At 40.6% G+C, this 17,500-nt stretch overlaps 1 long non-coding RNA gene across 1 annotated transcript in view; it reads right to left on the bottom strand.

The window, feature by feature from the left end:
- The window catches only part of LOC135095271 (uncharacterized), a 21,242-nt gene extending 4,820 nt beyond the window's left edge, over nucleotides 1-16,422 (bottom strand). The window contains exons 1-2 of the long non-coding RNA XR_010264196.1: nucleotides 15,999-16,422; nucleotides 1,445-1,545 (exon numbers count right to left, since the gene is read on the bottom strand). This is a non-coding gene — a long non-coding RNA (uncharacterized LOC135095271). The remainder of the gene's footprint in view (nucleotides 1-1,444; nucleotides 1,546-15,998) is intronic.
- Nucleotides 16,423-17,500: the final 1,078 nt, after the last annotated feature.

A 17,500-nucleotide genomic window follows, 5' to 3' on the forward strand; every position in this document is an offset into this window, starting at 1 on the left:
ATAAGGAAGAAAGACACTAAAGATGTTTATGATGATAATGATAACTATAATTATAGAATAATATAACAAGGAAATCAAGGTGAAAAGTTATGATAATAATAATTATTTATTTCATAATTATTAGTTTATGTGGTGAAAACGATGATAATAGTTTATTGTAAAAATACCATTACTTCTTCTGCAACTACTTTTTCTACTAGTGCTACTACTACTTCTTTTACTACTAATACTGCTTCTACTACTACTTCTACTACTGCTAGTACTACTTGTAATACTAGTACTACTACTACATTATTAATAATACCTCCACCCCATGTTTATTGATATGTCAATTAGGGGCTCCATTACTTGGAGGTCATTAGCCCCAGCTCCCGCTAATGACTGTGGCATCCAACCATATCTAATACTCTATAATATACACATTAGTTGTTAACTATAAATTCATTCTACCTCTACTCTATCTACTCTTATGCCACTCTCCACCACTGTAGCCTCGCAGTCGAGGCCTCCTAAGTCTGCAGGTATGGGAGTGGAATGCCTTGTCCCCCTGAGACACAGGAGGGCAGATCTGAGGAGGGAGAATGAGAGACGGCACCTCATCCATGCGACGACATGGCTCCTTGGCTGGTGCTTCTTTTCTGCCATTAGGTCGGCTAGTCTTGAGTAGAAGCACTGAGCCTTGGAGCCCATCCCGCCAGATGTGGTGAAGACCAGAGGTGTGAAGCTGCCCTGGTCAACGTGTTGGATTCTCTCCCCATACGCTCGGATCTTCTCCTGCTCATTCTTGCGGTGGGCGGCCTCCAGGGAGAGTTCGTGGTGACAGGCGGCCATCGGGTCAAAGATCCGTATGTCCATGAATGCTTTCTGTCCCCTTGTCCAGAACCCTCGTACTACTACTACTACTGCTACTACTACTACTACTACTACTACTACTACTACTACTAAAACTAATAGTACTACTAATACAATTAGTAATAACAATATAAAACAATAAAATAATAGTGATGATGATGATGATGGTGGTGATGATGATGGTGCTGATGATGATGATGGTGGTGATGAGGATGGTGCTGATGATGATGAAAGGACGGTGATGATAAGGAAGAAAGACTTTAAAGATGTTTAGGATGATAATGATAACTATAATTATAGAATAATATAACAAGGAAATAAAGGTGAAAAGTTATGATAATAATAATTATTTGTTTCATAATTATTATTTTTTTGTGGTGAAAACGATGATATATAGGTAATTAAAAAAATACCATTACTTCTTCTACTATCATTATTATCATTATTATTATTATTATTATTATTATTATTATTATTATTATTATTATTATTATTATTATTATTATTATTATTATTATTATTATTATTATCATTATTATTATCATTATTATTATTATTATTAAAAAAAATAATGATAGCGCTCCCTCCTTACCGCTGTTGGGTGGTGTTGAATTGCCTCAAGAAATTCTTTCACGAGGTGATGTGGATTGGATGCCATGGTGGGGTGTGGGGCGTGTGTTGCTCTGAGGTAACCTGCCAGTAGACACAGAGACAGATCACACAACATGTACATTCTAGAGCACTGGTGTCGCCTGAATCACCTGCACCACAGCCTTGGCCACTCTCAGGTGTCCAAGCTACAACACACCAGTCCTTTCGATTCATGTTTTCTTAAGGTCATGCACCCTCTAGTGACTTCTTTTTTTTTTTTTAATAAACGTGCTCTCTCTCTCTCTCTCTCTCTCTCTCTCTCTCTCTCTCTCTCTCTCTCTCTCTCTCTCTCTCTCTCTCTCTCTCTCTCTCTCTCTCTCTCTCTCTCTCTCAGATCGATAAAAAAAAAGGTCTTTTATGTAGTTGTATGACTCAGAATATGTAACTGAATGTAGTGTCTCTATTTTGAATAAAGAATAGCTACTCATTCATAAATCATTGTTATATACTGTTACGATCGCTACTCACTTACGATCGTACGATCCCGGTTATCTCTCCAAGAAAGTGGACGGAACACTGATCCAGGAAAGTTTTAAAGGTCTGGATTTTTAAAGGCTTCGAGTGCCTACCCGACCTATCGGAAATCGCTAGAGTTACACCCTCTCATTGTACGCTTACCTTAACGCAGCACACCTGGAATCACCTCAAATACCAGATCAGTGTTGGGGGGGTAGAAAATACGATTGTTCTATGTTACAACCACATATATTGATACTAATGATAATTCACAAGCAACATGAGGTAGTACACGTTAATATATGACGTTCTCGTCACTTCACACAGGACCACAACCCATTTACACCTCCACCGCCCACTCCTCCACCACCCACTGAATTATTTCCCTCATCCGCCGGAATTTACTCAGACGCCATCACCGCGTCCCCAAACGATAATTCCCATATTTCCTCTCCTCACACCTCACAAGACGTGACGTCCCTGAGAGACGCCTCCTCTCCGTTCTACCTCACGACCTAAGGCGCTCTGCCTTCCCCTCCTTGGAATGTGTTGTTGCCCGCTCAATCTCCCCTTGTTTCAACACATCTCCACCTCAAAATATTTCCTCCCTTATACATAAAAAGATATAGAGAACTTAAGTTATGAAGAGAATAATACTACATGATATAAAATGAGTAAATAAGCCTTACACTAACTTATAACCAATATTAAGAATAATGTCCGCAAGGCAGGTAACCGGAACATGGGGGACACTAAGAAAACGTGTTCCTTTTCAAGGTAGACTCGGCCAATAAGATGACAATACATGCTAATTGTAGAAAACAAAATGTCACTCCTGAAATTCAAATAAAAACATACATAATGAAGAAAACAGAAAGAAAAAGGAGCACACTGAAAAACAAAAGAAAGGATATTGAAAATAAAAGCCAACACACACAAATTTACCGCAGGTCCCTTGCTGTGCTCAGAACCCAGCCAGTCCCAACAGGCGGACAACAGACAGGCTGTTCAAAGAGAGGTACCATCTCACCCCTCTGGATCAGGGAAACGGCATTGTAAAAACACCCAAGTGACACACACACACACACACACACACACACACACACACACACACACACACACACACACACACACACACACACACACACACACCTGTCCTTTATAAGTAAACGACAGACCGAGGATGTTCAGTGTCGAAGAGGATGACACTCAACTGTCCCCCTCTTCTACACTGAACATCCTCGGTCTGTCCTTTACTTATAATCTGAACTGGACACTTCACATCTCCTCTCTAGCTAAAACAGCTTCTATGAAGTTAGGTGTTCTGAGATGTCTCCGCCAGTTTTTCTTACCCCTCCAGCTGCTAACTTAATTTTGTTTGTTTTTTAAAAATTTAATTGATTGATTGTTTATTGTCCAGAGTAGCATTTTTTTTTTTTTTTACAGAGAAGAAGCATTACATGATTAATGGGGCACTAGCCCGCTGAGCCGAGGCTCCCTAGCAGACAGAGGAGTGATATACATATAAATGCAACTTATATAGAGGGCAGGGCAACAATACAAATCATATAGAACAGTAGAAAAGAAATAATATTATTGCACCATTTTTTAGGAACTAATATCCTTAAGATAAGTTATGTTTGTAACAAGCTACATCATTCATGTGTAAAAAAATACTAAAACTTTATTACAGATCCTAGTTTTGACTTAGACTATTAAATAGGAACTTTTTCATTTTACTTTTGAAAATATTGAAAAAACTTTTTTTTTTTTTTTTCTATCGTCAGGCAATACGTTCCATACTTTAGGAGCAACACAGTGTGTGGAAAAATGTATACAGACTAGTTCTTGCCTGTGGGCAAATCATATTATTACGATTTCCTCGGGTACCTTGGCTATGGTGGAATACATTAGACATTATGCTATTTGAATCATTACCATTAACATTATTATATATGGTCAGCGCTATGAAATATTTCTTTAAGAGGTCAAAAGTTAGTATATTTAAGTCCTTAAACAGTAAGTCGGTGGAGTCGTATTTACTTTTAAAGACAATGGTTCTTGCTATTTTCCTTTGTGCTACAAAGACATCATTCACAACCGTAGGCCAAGTACAGCCGCAGATCAATGAACAGTTAATAAGGTATGGATAACATAATTAATGATATAAGCTGCGTAAGGCTTCACTTGTTACATTGTACTTAATTCTGAATAAAATTCCACAAGTTTTTGATAGATTTGAGCACACCGATTGTATATGCTTTTTCCAGTTAAAATTTTCATCAATAATAACTCCTAAGAATTTTGTAGAAGAAACACGATTAAGCTCAGCCTCCATAGGAAACTGTTCCGAAATTACTGACAACAGAGCGTCTTTGAAACAATATGAAATTAGTTTTATTAATGTTTACTGTTGATTTATTTGCGGTTACCCATTTGAATATGTTATACAATTCTTGATTTAATTTTATATTTAAGTTACACAAATCACTATCTGTTAGAAGAAGGCTTGTATCATCGAGAAATAGAACGTAACTAAGCATATCACTAACATTACATTTATCATTGATGTTTGTCAGAAATAATATAGGACCTAATAATAGAACCTTGTGGCACACCTTAATAATAGTTTTTTTTTTTATTTGACATATAATTGTTACAAAATACAGACTGTTTCTTACCTGACAGGTAACTAGCAAACAATTTTAGTGGTAATCCTCTAACTCCAATGTTTTCTAGCTTGTCTAATAATATGTTATGATCAATAGAGTGAAATGCTTTACTCATATCAAGAAAACCCCTACTACATGGTTCTTTCTCTCCATATTCTTGTATATTTCACTTGTAAACTTCAGTATTGCTGTTTCTGTGGATTTATTTTTTGCGGAATCCAAATTGATTGCTTGAAAGCAGGTTGAATGATTCTATTAATGCAGTCAGTCTCTTTGCTATTGCTTTTTCAAGTATTTTGTACAATGTCCTTATCCGTCCATGTATGGAGTATGCTTCACGTGTCTGGGGGGGTTCCACTCATACTGCTCTTCTAGACAGGGTGGAATCAAAAGCTTTTCGTCTCATCAACTCCTCTTCTCTAACTGACTGTCTTCAGCCTCTCTCTCATCTCCGCAATGTTGCATCTCTAGCTGTCTTCTACCGCTATTTTCATGCTAACTGCTCTTCTGATCTTGCTAACTGCATGCCTCCCCTCCTCCCGCAGCCTCGCTGCACACAACTTTCTTCTTTTTCTCACCCCTATTCTGTCTACCTCTCTAATGCAAGAGTTAACTAGTATTCTCAATCATTCATCCCTTTCTCTGGTAAACTCTGGAACTCCCTGCCTGCTTTTGTATTTCCACCTTCCTATGACTTGAATTCCTTCAAGAGGGAAGTTTCAAGACACTTATCCACCAATTTTATTTACTACCGCTTTGGACCATTTTTGGGAACTGGCATCTCAGTGGGTTTTTTTTTATTTGATTTTTGTTATCCTTGGCCAGTGTCCCTCCTACATAAAAAAAAAAAAAAATCAAACACACACACACACACACACACACACCATGTTGTGTAGAGGTTAGCACGCTCGGCTAACAAACAAGAAGGCCCGGGTTCGAATCCCGGGCGCGCCGAGGCAAATGGGCGAACCTCTTAATGTGTAGCCCCTATTCACTTAGCAGCAAGTAGGTATGGGATGTAACCTGAGGGCCTGTAACCTCGCTGTTCTGGTGTGTGGTGTGTCAGTGGTCTCAGTCCTACCCAAAAGATCTGCCACTATGAACTCTGAGCTCCTTCTATAGCGGAATGGCTGGCTGGGTGACCAGCAGACGACCGTACGTGAATCACACACACACACACACACACACACACACACACACACACACACACAAATCAACATGGACAAACGCACACACACACACACACACACACACACACACATACAGAGGAGGAGGCAGTACACAGGAGGAGGCAGTAGGCACCTGCCGAAACGATAATTACTCCCAGTGAGGTGTGCAGCACTGTTCTGGGTGTGCTGTGAACTTATCACTAAGCCCAGCTGTGACCTCACTGAACGTTTCCCTTTGTGTCTCACAACACAAGGGGGCAGTCACAGCCTGCCCTCTAAAGACAACTCTCTTCCTCCACACAAAACTACAAGCACCTAATAACACACACACCCTTCACTCAAAATTTCAAAATTATCATGGCGACTCTTATACCTGCCTCGGAGTCCTCATCTGAGGAGGTGACCAGAAATGTCCCCAGGTCGGACTGCCCTTTTGACAACGACCTTAAGTGTCTTGACACCCCTCTCTCAACTTTTTCTTCATTAACTTCTGCAACAATCGCGGTCTAAGATCTAATTTTCAATCTGTAGAACACCACCTCTCCTCTTCTAAACCTCATCTTCTTTTCATCACTGGAACTCAGGTGTCTGACACAATTGACAGTGGCCCCTTTTCTGTTCCCTCCTACTTTCTCTATCCTCATTTTCGATCCAAAGCTGGATGTAGCGTTAATGTGCGCAATGACTTAACCTGCTCTTGTGCTCACGCTCTTGAACCTTCCGAGTTTTCCAACACCTGGCTACGACTACAGAGTCACTCTCAAACTAAATTTGTTGATGCTGTATATCTCTGACCTAACTCCTCTGACTATAAGAAATTCTTTGACTACTTAACTTCCAAAGTGGACCACATTCTGACCCTCATCCCTTTTGCAGAGATCTCCATTCTTGGAGACTTCAATGTTCACCACCAGCTTTGGCTTTCCTCTCCCTTCACTGACCATCCTGGTGAACTAGCCTACAACTTTGCTATCCTCCATGACCTAGAGCAATTGGTGCAACACCCTATTCGTATTCCTGACCGTCTTGGAGATACACCCAACATTCTTGATCTTTTCTTGACCTCTAATCTTTCTGCTTATGCTGTTACCCTCTCTTCTCCATTGGGCTCCTCCAATCACAATTTCATATCTTCTTCTTATCACTCCAATCCCTCCTCAGGATCCCCCTAAGCGGAGGTGCCGCTGGCAATTTGATTCTGTTAGTTGGGGGTATTTTGCTGATTTTCCTTGGAATGACTTCCGTGTCGGAGACCCGTCTTTGTGTGCTGAGCGCATAACAGAGGTGATAGTGTCTGGCATGGAGGCGTACATTCCTCACTCTTTTCCTCGACCTTCCAAACCTTGGTTCACCACAGCTTGTTCTTATGCTATACATGATAGAGAGGTGGTTCACAAAAGGTACTTAAGCCTTTCATCACCAGAATCTCATGCACTTTTTATCTCTGCCTGGAACCATGCCAAGTCTGTTCTCCAGCTAACCAAAAACTCCTTCATTAACAGAAGGTGTCAAAATCTTTGAAGATCTAACTCCCCTCGTGACTTCTGGCATGAAGCCAAAAATATCCCTAATAACTTTGCTTCTTCTTCTTTCCCTACTTTATTTCAACCAGATGGCACCACTGCTATCACATCAATCTCTAAAGCTGAACTCTTCTCTCAAACCTTTGCTAAAAACTCTACCTTGGACGATTCTGGACTTGTTCCTTCCTCTCCTCCACCCTCTGACTACTTCGTGCTACCTATTAAAATTCTTTGCAATGATGTTTTCTATACCCTCGCTGGCCTAACCCCTCGGAAGGCTTATGGACCTAATGGGGTCCCTCCTATTGTTTTCCGAAACAGTGCATCCGTGCTTGCACCTTGCCTAGTCAAACTCTTTCATCCCTGTCTGTCAACATGTACCTTTCTTTCTTGCTGGAAATTTGCCTACATTCAGCCTGTTTCTAAAAAGGGTGACCGTTCTAATCCCTCAAACTACCGTCCTATTGATATAATTTCCTGTCTATCTAAAGTTTTTTATTCTATCCTCAACAGGAAGATTCTTAAACATCTGTTACTTCACAACCTTCTATCTGATAGCCAGTATGGGTTCCGTCAAGGCCGCTCTACTGATGATCTTCTGGCTTTCCTTACTGAGTCTTTGTCATCATCCTCTTTTACAGATTTTGGTGAAACTTTTGCTGTTGCCTTGGACGTATCAAAAGCTTTTGATAGAGTCTGGCACAATGCTTTGATTTCCAAACTACTCTCCTATGGCTTTTATCGTCTCTGTAACCTCATCCCAAGTTTCCTTTCTATTGCTGCTGTGTAGACGGTCACTGTTCTTCTCCTAAATCTATTAACAGTGGTGTTCCTCAGGGTTCTGTCCTGTCACCCACTCTCTTCTTATTATTTATTAGTGATCTAAACCAAACTTCTTGTCCTATCCACTCCTACGCTGATGATACCACCCTACACTTTTCAACGTCATTTCATAGACGTCCAACCCTTCAGGAAGTAAAAATTTAACTCTGGAAAGCCACAGAACGCCTGACATCTGATCTTTTAAAATTTCTAATAGGGGCTGAGCAAACTTGGTATTGTTCAGTGCCTTAAAAATCAATTCCTCCATCTATCAACTTGACACAACCTTCCAGACAATTATCCCCTCTTCTTCAATGACACTCAACTGTCCCCCGTCTTCTACACTGAACATCCTCGGTCTGTCTTTTATTTATGATCTGAACTGGAAACTTCACATTTCATCTCTAGCTAAAACATCATCTATAAAATTAGGTGTTCTGAGACGTCTCCGCCAGTTTTTCTCCCCCCGCCCCCAAGCTGCTAACTCTGTACAAGGGCCTTATCCGTCCATGTATGGAGTATGCTTCACATGTCTGAGGCAGAGCGTTCCACTCATACTACACTTCTAGACAGGGTGGAATCAAAATTATTTCGTCTCATCAACTCATCTCCTCTAACTGACTGTCTTCATCCTCTAAAGCCATCCGAGATAAAGTGTTGGAGAGGGCGGCAAGACTGAAGGATATGCAAGAACCATATAAGAAAATATATATCAAGAAGGACTCACACCCTGAAGTAAGGAAAGAATGGCGGCGCTTGAAGACAGCAGAAGAATAAATAAACGAGAAAAATAAACCTTCGAACGCTGGATGCAACATTCGCCTGGATTATAGGGAACGAGTGTTGTACAAAGACGGTGTGGTGATTGACAAATGGCAACCTCATCCTTTCTAAGAAGACCACAGGGAAGTATAAGTATTGTTTCTTGGAACATTAATGGTATAAAAACTAAAATAGAAAAGAAAAATGTTGAGACCTTTCTCAGTAAATATGATATTATTTGTTTAAATGAAATAAGGACGTGCTTGCCGTTGTTCTTTCCAGGATATGCTTCTTATAAAAATTCTGACAAAAAAAACAGTAATCGTGGTGGAACTTGTGTGTTTGTACGACTTTGTTTGAATAAGTATTTATTTGATGTGGATTTTTCTTGTACGGATCAAATATGGTTTAAGCTTAATATTGCACCAGGTATACTTTTTGGTTCTTGTTATGTATCCCCCTCGGACTCTGAGTATTTTGATTATACACAAATATGTAATATACAAGAAAAGGTTAAGCACAATGATTGTAGTAACGGATGTGTGATAATTGGAGACGTGAACGCTCGCTTTGGTTATTCGGTGAGAGAACTGCAGGGCATAGTGGATGTGGCGAGAATTTCTTATTCTGTTATTCCTGACCCTGTGCCTACGCCCAACGACAATGCTAAAGCGTTACTTGGCATATGTGCTGAAGAAGAATTACTAGTTATTAACAATTTACAAAATATGAATTCCCATTATTTGAGTAAGAAAACCTATTGTAAAGGAAGTGAATGGATATCTGAATTGGATATTTGTATCGTGTCTAAGGGTTTACTCAGCTTGATTGAATCTTTTGACGTTGTTAGAGACAACTCTTTACCTTCAGATCACGCACCAATTAGTGTTATGATACAAGGAGGAGGCAGTAAACACCTGCCGAAACGATAATTACTCCCAGTGAGGTCTAAAGCACTGTTCAAGGGGTGCTGTGAATTTATCATTAAACCCAGCTGTGACCGCACTGAACGTTTCCCTTTGTGTCTCACAACACAAGGGGGCAGTCACAGCCTGCCATCTAAAGACAACTCTCTTCCTCCACACAAAACTACAAGCACCTAATAACACACACACCCTTCACTCAAAAATTTTAAAATCATGGCGACTCCTACACCAGCCTCGGAGTCCCCATCTGGGGAGGGGGCCATAAATGTCCCCAGGTCGGACTGCCTTTCTGTCGACGACCCTAAGTGTCTTGACACCCCCCACAACTTTTTCTTCATTAACTTCTGCAACATTCGCGGTCTAAGATCTAATTTTCAATCTGTAGAACACCACCTCTCCTCTTCTAAATCTCATCTTCTTTTCCTCACTAAAACTCAGGTGTCTGAGGCAACTGACAGTAGCCCCTTTTCTGTTCCCTCCTACTTTCTCTATCCTCATTTTCGATCCAAACCTGGATGCTGCGTTTATGTGCGCAATGACTTAACCTGCTCTCATGCCCACGCTCTTGAATCTTCCGAGTTTTCCACAATCTGTAGTCATCCAGAGTCATTCTCATACTAAATTTATCTGTGCTGTATACCTCTCTCCTAACTCCTCTGACTATAAGAAATTCTTTGACTACTTAACTTCCAAAGTGGAGCACATTCTGACCCTTTTCTCTTTTGCAGAGATCTCCATTCTTGGAGACTTCAATGTTCATCACCAGCTTTGGCTTTCCTCTCCCTTCACTGACCATCCTGGTGAACTAGCCTACAACTTTGCTATCCTCCATGACCTAGAGCAATTGGTGCAACACCCTACTCGTATTCCTGACCGTCTTGGAGATACACCCAACATTCTTGACCTTTTTCTGACCTCTAATTCTTCTGCTTATGCTGTCACCCTTTCTTCTCCGTTGGGCTCCTCCGATCACAATCTCATATCTTTATCTTGTCCTATCACTCCAATCCCTCCTCAGGATCCCCCTAAGCGAAGGTGCCTCTGGCGTTTTGCCTCTGCTAGTTGGGGGGACCTGAGGAGGTATTTTGCTAATTTTCCTTGGAATGACTACTGCTTCCGTGTCAGAGACCCGTCTTTGTGTGCTGAGCGCATAACAGAGGTGATAGTGTCTGGCATGGAGGCGTACATTCCTCACTCTTTTTCTCATTCTAAACCTTCTAAACCTTGGTTTAACACAGCTTGTTCTCGTGCTATACATGATAGAGAGGTGGCCCACAAAAGGTACTTAAGCCTTCCATCACCAGAATCTCATGCACTTTATATTTCTGCCCGGAACCATGCCAAGTGTGTTCTCCAACTAGCCAAAAACTCCTTCATTAACAGAAAATGTCAAAGCCTTTCAAGATCTAACTCCCCTCGTGATTTCTGGCATCTAGCCAAAAATACCTCCAATAACTTTGCTTCTTCTTCTTTCCCTCCTCTACTTCAACCAGATGGCACCACTGCTATCACATCTATTTCTAAAGCTGAACTCTTTGCTCAAACCTTTGCTAAAAACTCTACCTTGGACGATTCTGGGCTTGTTCCTCCCTCTCCTCCACCCTCTGACTACTTCATGCCACCAATTAAAATTCTTCGCAATGATGTTTTCCATGCCCTCGCTGGCCTAAACCCTCGGAAGGCTTATGGACCTGATGGGGTCCCTCCTATTGTTCTCCGAAACTGTGCCTCCGTGCTTGCACCTTGCCTAGTGAAACTCTTTCATCTCTGTCTGTCAACATCTACCTTTCCTTCTTGCTGGAAGTTTGCCTACATTCAACCTGTTCCTAAAAAGGGTGACCGCTCTAATCCCTCAAACTACCGTCCTATTGCCTTAATTTCCTGCTAATCTAAAGTTTTTGAATCTATCCTCAACAGGAAGATTCTTAAACATCTATCACTTGACAACCTTCTATCTGATCGCCAGTATGGGTTCCGTCAAGGCCGCTCTACTGGTGATCTTCTGGCTTTCCTTACTGAGTCTTGGTCATCCTCTTTTAGATACTTTGGTGAAACTTTTGCTGTTGCCTTGGACATATCAAAAGCCTTTGATAGAGTCTGGCACAAAACTTTGATTTCCAAACTACCCTCCTATGGTTTCTATCCTTCTTTCTGTAACTTCATCTCAAGTTTCCTTTCTGACCGTTCTATTGCTGCTATGGTAGACGGTCACTGTTCTTCTAAATATATTAACAGTGGTGTTCCTCAGGGTTCTGTCCTGTCACCCCTCTCTTCTTATTATTCATTAATGATCTTCTAAACCAAACTTCTTGCCCTATCCACTCCTATGCTGATGATACCACCCTGCACTTTTCCACGTCTTTTCATAGACGTCCAACCCTTCAGGAGGTAAACATATCACGCAGGGAAGCCACAGAACGCCTGACTTCTGATCTTTCTAAAATTTCTGATTGGGGCAGAAAAAACTTGGTATTGTTCAATGCCTCAAAAACTCAATTCCTCCATCTATCAACTCGACACAACCTTCCAGACAACTATCCTCTCTTCTTCAATGACACTCAACTGTCCCCCTCTTCTACACTGAACATCCTCGGTTTGTTCTTTACTTATTATCTGAACTGGAAACTTCACATCTCATCTCTAGCTAAAACAGCTTCTATGAAGTTAGGTGTTCTGAGACGTCTCCGCCAGTTTTTCTCACCCCCCCAGCTGCTAACTCTGTACAAGGGCCTTATCCGTCCATGTATGGAGTATGCTTCACATGTCTGGGGGGGTTCCACTCATATTGCTCTTCTAGACAGGGTGGAATCAAAACCTTTCGTCTCATCAACTCCTCTCCTCTAACTGACTGTCTTCAGCCTCTCTCTCACCGCCGCAATGTTGCATATCTAGCTGTCTTCTACCGCTATTTTCATGCCAACTGCTCTTTTGATCTTGCTAACTGCATGCCTCCCCTCCTTCCGCGGCCTCGCTGCACAAGACTTTCTTCTTTCTCTCACCCTTATTCTGTCCACCTCTCTAACGCAAGAGTTAACCAGTATTCTTAATCATTCATCTCTTTCTCTGGTAAACTCTGGAACTCCCTGCCTGCTTCTGTATTTCCACCTTCCTATGACTTGAATTCCTTCAAGAGGGAGGTTTCAAGACACTTATCCACCAATTTTTGACCACTGCTTTGATCCTTTTATGGGACTGGCATTTCAGTGGGCATTTTTTTTATTAGATTTTTGTTGCCCTTGGCCAGTATCCTTCCTACATAAAAAAAAAAAATAAATAAAACCACCTTCACCTTGTCTCGAAACTCTTAAAATGAGATCATTTGAACTGGGTAAACGCGGTGCAGAGATTAACGTTATTGATATGGTGAAAAATCGCCAGTCAATAAGCAAAAGACCTATACGATATCAGAACATCAACTATGAATTATTTTGTGTCCAAACTCAATGAGATAGATTTACATATACAATGTAGTGACGATATAGATGTAACAGCCTCTACTATAACTGAAACGTTATACGAATTTGGAAGTGCCAGTAGATACCCACGTTGTGCCCGTGTAGAGGAGGTGACTGATGGAAGAGGAAGGTGGGAAAGAATGTTGGATAATAATGATCAGGGTAAATTAAGGCAAGCAATAAACTGGCGCGATGAGATAACAGACGATAGTAACAACACAGAGTCCATGCCAGATGATGAAGTCTTTAAAGAGCACTTTGAAAAATTATTTAATCCACCGGATATAGTTTACCCAAATGCTAATGATCTACACTCTCATCTCAACATACAGATACTAGACGACATAATCAGCATAGAAGAGGTGCAGAGACAGATTAAGAGATTAAAACCAGGCAAGGCTTGTGGCCCAGATGGAGTACCACCTACACTTTACAAAGTTTTACCTGTTCAATGGATAATGTTTATAACTACACTCTTTAATAACATATTTCTTACTGCCTCTTACCCTACTAGTTGGATAACGGCAAAACTGTTCACTATATATAAACGTGGGTCTAAAGCACTCCCAAGTAATTATAGAGCAATAAATGTTATTAACACAATAGCAAAATTATATGACATGGTCCTGTCAGCTCGCCTCCATCAGTGGTTTGTGTCTCACCGGGAACAGGCGGGGAGTCGGCCAGGAAGAGGATGTGTGGAACATCTGGTAACACTCAGAGTGCTGATGGATATTGCTCCAAGGAAAAAACTGAAGCTATTTATTACATTTGTGGATTTCAGTAGAGCTTATGATTGTGTACCGAGGTTTGATTTGTTTATGTGGTTGAAGAGGATGGGATGTGGTGTTACTATGCTCTTAGCTTTGGCTGCAATGTATACATGTACGAATAGTGTGGTGGGAACTGCTGTCATCGCAACCACCGCTGGTGTGCGTCAAGGCTCACCCACATCTTGTATACTGTTTATCCTTTATGTTAATGAAATGATACAAATGTTAAAACAACAATGTCTTGTGGATGGTTTCCTTGCATGGTTGCATGTTTTAGTCATGATGGATGACACTACTGTTATCAACAACTCCAGATGGAATGAAAAGTAAGATAAAAATTTTACAAGAGTTTTGCAGCACTCGTGGTATGATCATTAATGATAACAAGACGAAATTTATGGTGTTGAATGGAGATAAGAAAGATAAGGAAAATATAACTAGTGAGAATAATGTTATTAGTTGTTGTGATCACTACATTTATCTAGGAAGTCCCTTTACTGATGATGGCTCTCTATCAACTGCAATGAAGTTACATGCTAATATGAAGATGTGCCATACTTTGAAATTTATATCTTTCATTAATAAGAATAATGATCTGTCATTTATAGTTAAGAAAAAAATATTTGATGCTGCACTTATGTCGTCGCTACTGTACGGTTGTGAATCCTGGCTCAATGGAGTCACGAAGTCTATAGAAAAACAGCATAATTGGTGTATAAAGCAACTTCTTGGCGTAAGAAAAACGACGAACAATGATGTTTGCAGGGTAGAGTTGGGTATGCCCCTAGTCTGTGCACTGGTTAAGGCAAAACAAAGAAAATTCTTTAAAGAAATGTGGACAAAAAGAAACACAATGGATGACGACCCACTGATATATGCAATTAAGGCAGCACTAAGGTATAATGATGTTGTGTCCAGGTATATGACAGACTTGATCACTGTCGACAGTGACGATGTGCACAGTGCAATGCATGAGGTGAAGAGCCGTGTGAGAGTTTCAGTATCAAACAGGCTAAGTTTTTATAAGTCTGTTAATAGTGAACTAATAGTGCATGACATTTACATAAAAAAAACGTTAAAGTTAATGAATTGGAACGAGTGTCCTGGACAAGGTTACGTCTGTGTTCACACTCGTTGGCAATTGAAAAGGGACGCTGGAATCGGCGAGGAAGGGGTCGTCTTCCCTTGGAAGAAAGATTGTGTTCATGTGGTATGATTCATACGGAGATACATGTTCTTGAAAATTGTCCTATTTCCAGTCATGTTAGAGAAAGAAATAATGTAACGACAGTTAGTAATTTATTTGTTAATAGATCTAATTATATAAATGTTTGTAGAATTGTATTAATGTTGGATGTGTGTTTGCATAAAAAAAAAAATGGGTTTGTTTGGATAAATTCTTGTTTTTATTTATATATATAAACGTATAGGATTACAATTTAGTTTTTACGCATGTCATTTATGGGTTTTAAATATTTTCAATGAATTTCTTGTCTAATTATTTACATTCCGCTGTTTTATTTTTTATAACATGTCTTGTTTTCATTTGGCTGCTATGTCAGGTTTTTATGAGTTTGTGTTTTGTTTTTATGCAACAGATTTTATTTTTGATGATATATTTTCAATAACATAGTTGCAAAATTTTCCTTTGTATATTTGTAATTTGGACTATTTTTTAATGTGTTTATTGGTGTGTACTTCCCAGTGGTCAATCAATCAATCAATCATCATCACCTATTTACATCTCTGCAACTAGTCTGTCTCTGTCATAATCTCTTAATCCCTTACACATTATCTCTCTCTCTCTCTCTCTCTCTCTCTCTCTCTCTCTCTCTCTCTCTCTCTCTCTCTCTCTCTCTCTCTCTCTCTCTCTCTCTCTCTCTCTCTCTCTCTCTCTCTCTCTCTCTCTCTCTCTCTCTCTCTCTCTCTCTACTTACCCAAAACGGCTGTCAGCCTACAGCACACCTGCTTCCCTCATGTGACACCACACACACTCACATGAGAATGCTCTAGGAAACTGCTTGTATACACTCTTTGAACCAACTGCTTGAATACAATCAATGCATAACAGGAAAACACTGTGTGTGTGTGTGTGTGTGTGTGTGTGTGTGTGTGTGTGTGTGTGTGTGTGTGTGTGTGTGTGTGTGTGTGTGTGTGTGTGTATGTGTATGTGTGTGTGTGTGTGTGTGTGTGTGTGTGTGTGTGTGTGTGTGTGTGTGTGTGTGTGTGTGTGTGTGTGTGTGTGTGTGTGTGTGTGTGTGTGTGTGTGTGTGTGTGTGTGTGTGTGTGTGTGTGTGTGTGTGTGTGTGTGTGTGTGTGTGTGTGTGTGTGTGTGTGTGTGTGTGTGTGTGTGTGTGTTGTGTGTGTGTGTGTGTGATGTAAGGTATAAGAAAGATAATAAATATGGAAAACATTATTAAATATATAGTGAAGAGACAAATAAGAATAAAAGATGCAAAGAGTGATAGAGAGAGAGAGAGAGAGAGAGAGAGAGAGAGAGAGAGAGAGAGAGAGAGAGAGAGAGAGAGAGAGAGAGAGAGAGAGAGAGAGAGAGAGAGAGAGAGAGAGAGAGAGAGAGAGAGAGAGAGAGAGAGAGAGAGAGGATGTGGTGCAAGTTGCCAGCGATATACTCATAACCATAACCTGAAAAGAATGAAATCTTTGGGTCCTTGCACTGCTGAATTAGAATGACAAGGAGGGGAAGGAGGAGGAAGCTCAGGCAAAACTGCAGAGATGGAGGCGATTTTTTTTACTTGCACTGAAATTCTGTTCACACACACACACACACACACACACACACACACACACACACACACACACACACACACACACACACACACACACACACACACACACACACACACACACACACAAGCGCACGCGTTATTTCCGGACATAACATCTCTCTTTATTTTTCGTTAAAATTTTTCGTTTTTTTCATTCAATAAGTAAATGTTAGCGGCCCTTCATTAATAGAAAACATCATCACAACACTGCACCACACCATACCACACCACAACACGCCACACAGCACCACACTGTACCACACCACATCACACCACACCAAATCACACTGCATCGCTCCACACCACAATCGCAATGATGTTTTCCATTCGCAATGATGTTTTCCATGCCCTCGCTGGCCTAAACCCTTGGAAGGCTTATGGACCTGATGGGGTCCCTCCTATTGTTCTCCGAAACTGTGCCTCCGTGCTTGCACCTTGCCTAGTCAAACTCTTTCAGCTCTGTCTGTCAACATCTACCTTTCCTTCTTGCTGGAAGTTTGCCTACATTCAACCTGTTCCTAAAAAGGGTGACCGTTCTAATCCCTCAAACTACTGTCCTATTGCTTTAATTTCCTGCCTATCTAAAGTTTTTGAATCTATCCTCAACAGGAAGATTCTTAAACATCTATCACCTCACAACCTTCTATCTGATC

Source organism: Scylla paramamosain, chromosome 48 (genome assembly GCF_035594125.1).
Source record: "Scylla paramamosain isolate STU-SP2022 chromosome 48, ASM3559412v1, whole genome shotgun sequence".
NCBI lineage: Eukaryota > Metazoa > Arthropoda > Malacostraca > Decapoda > Portunidae > Scylla > Scylla paramamosain.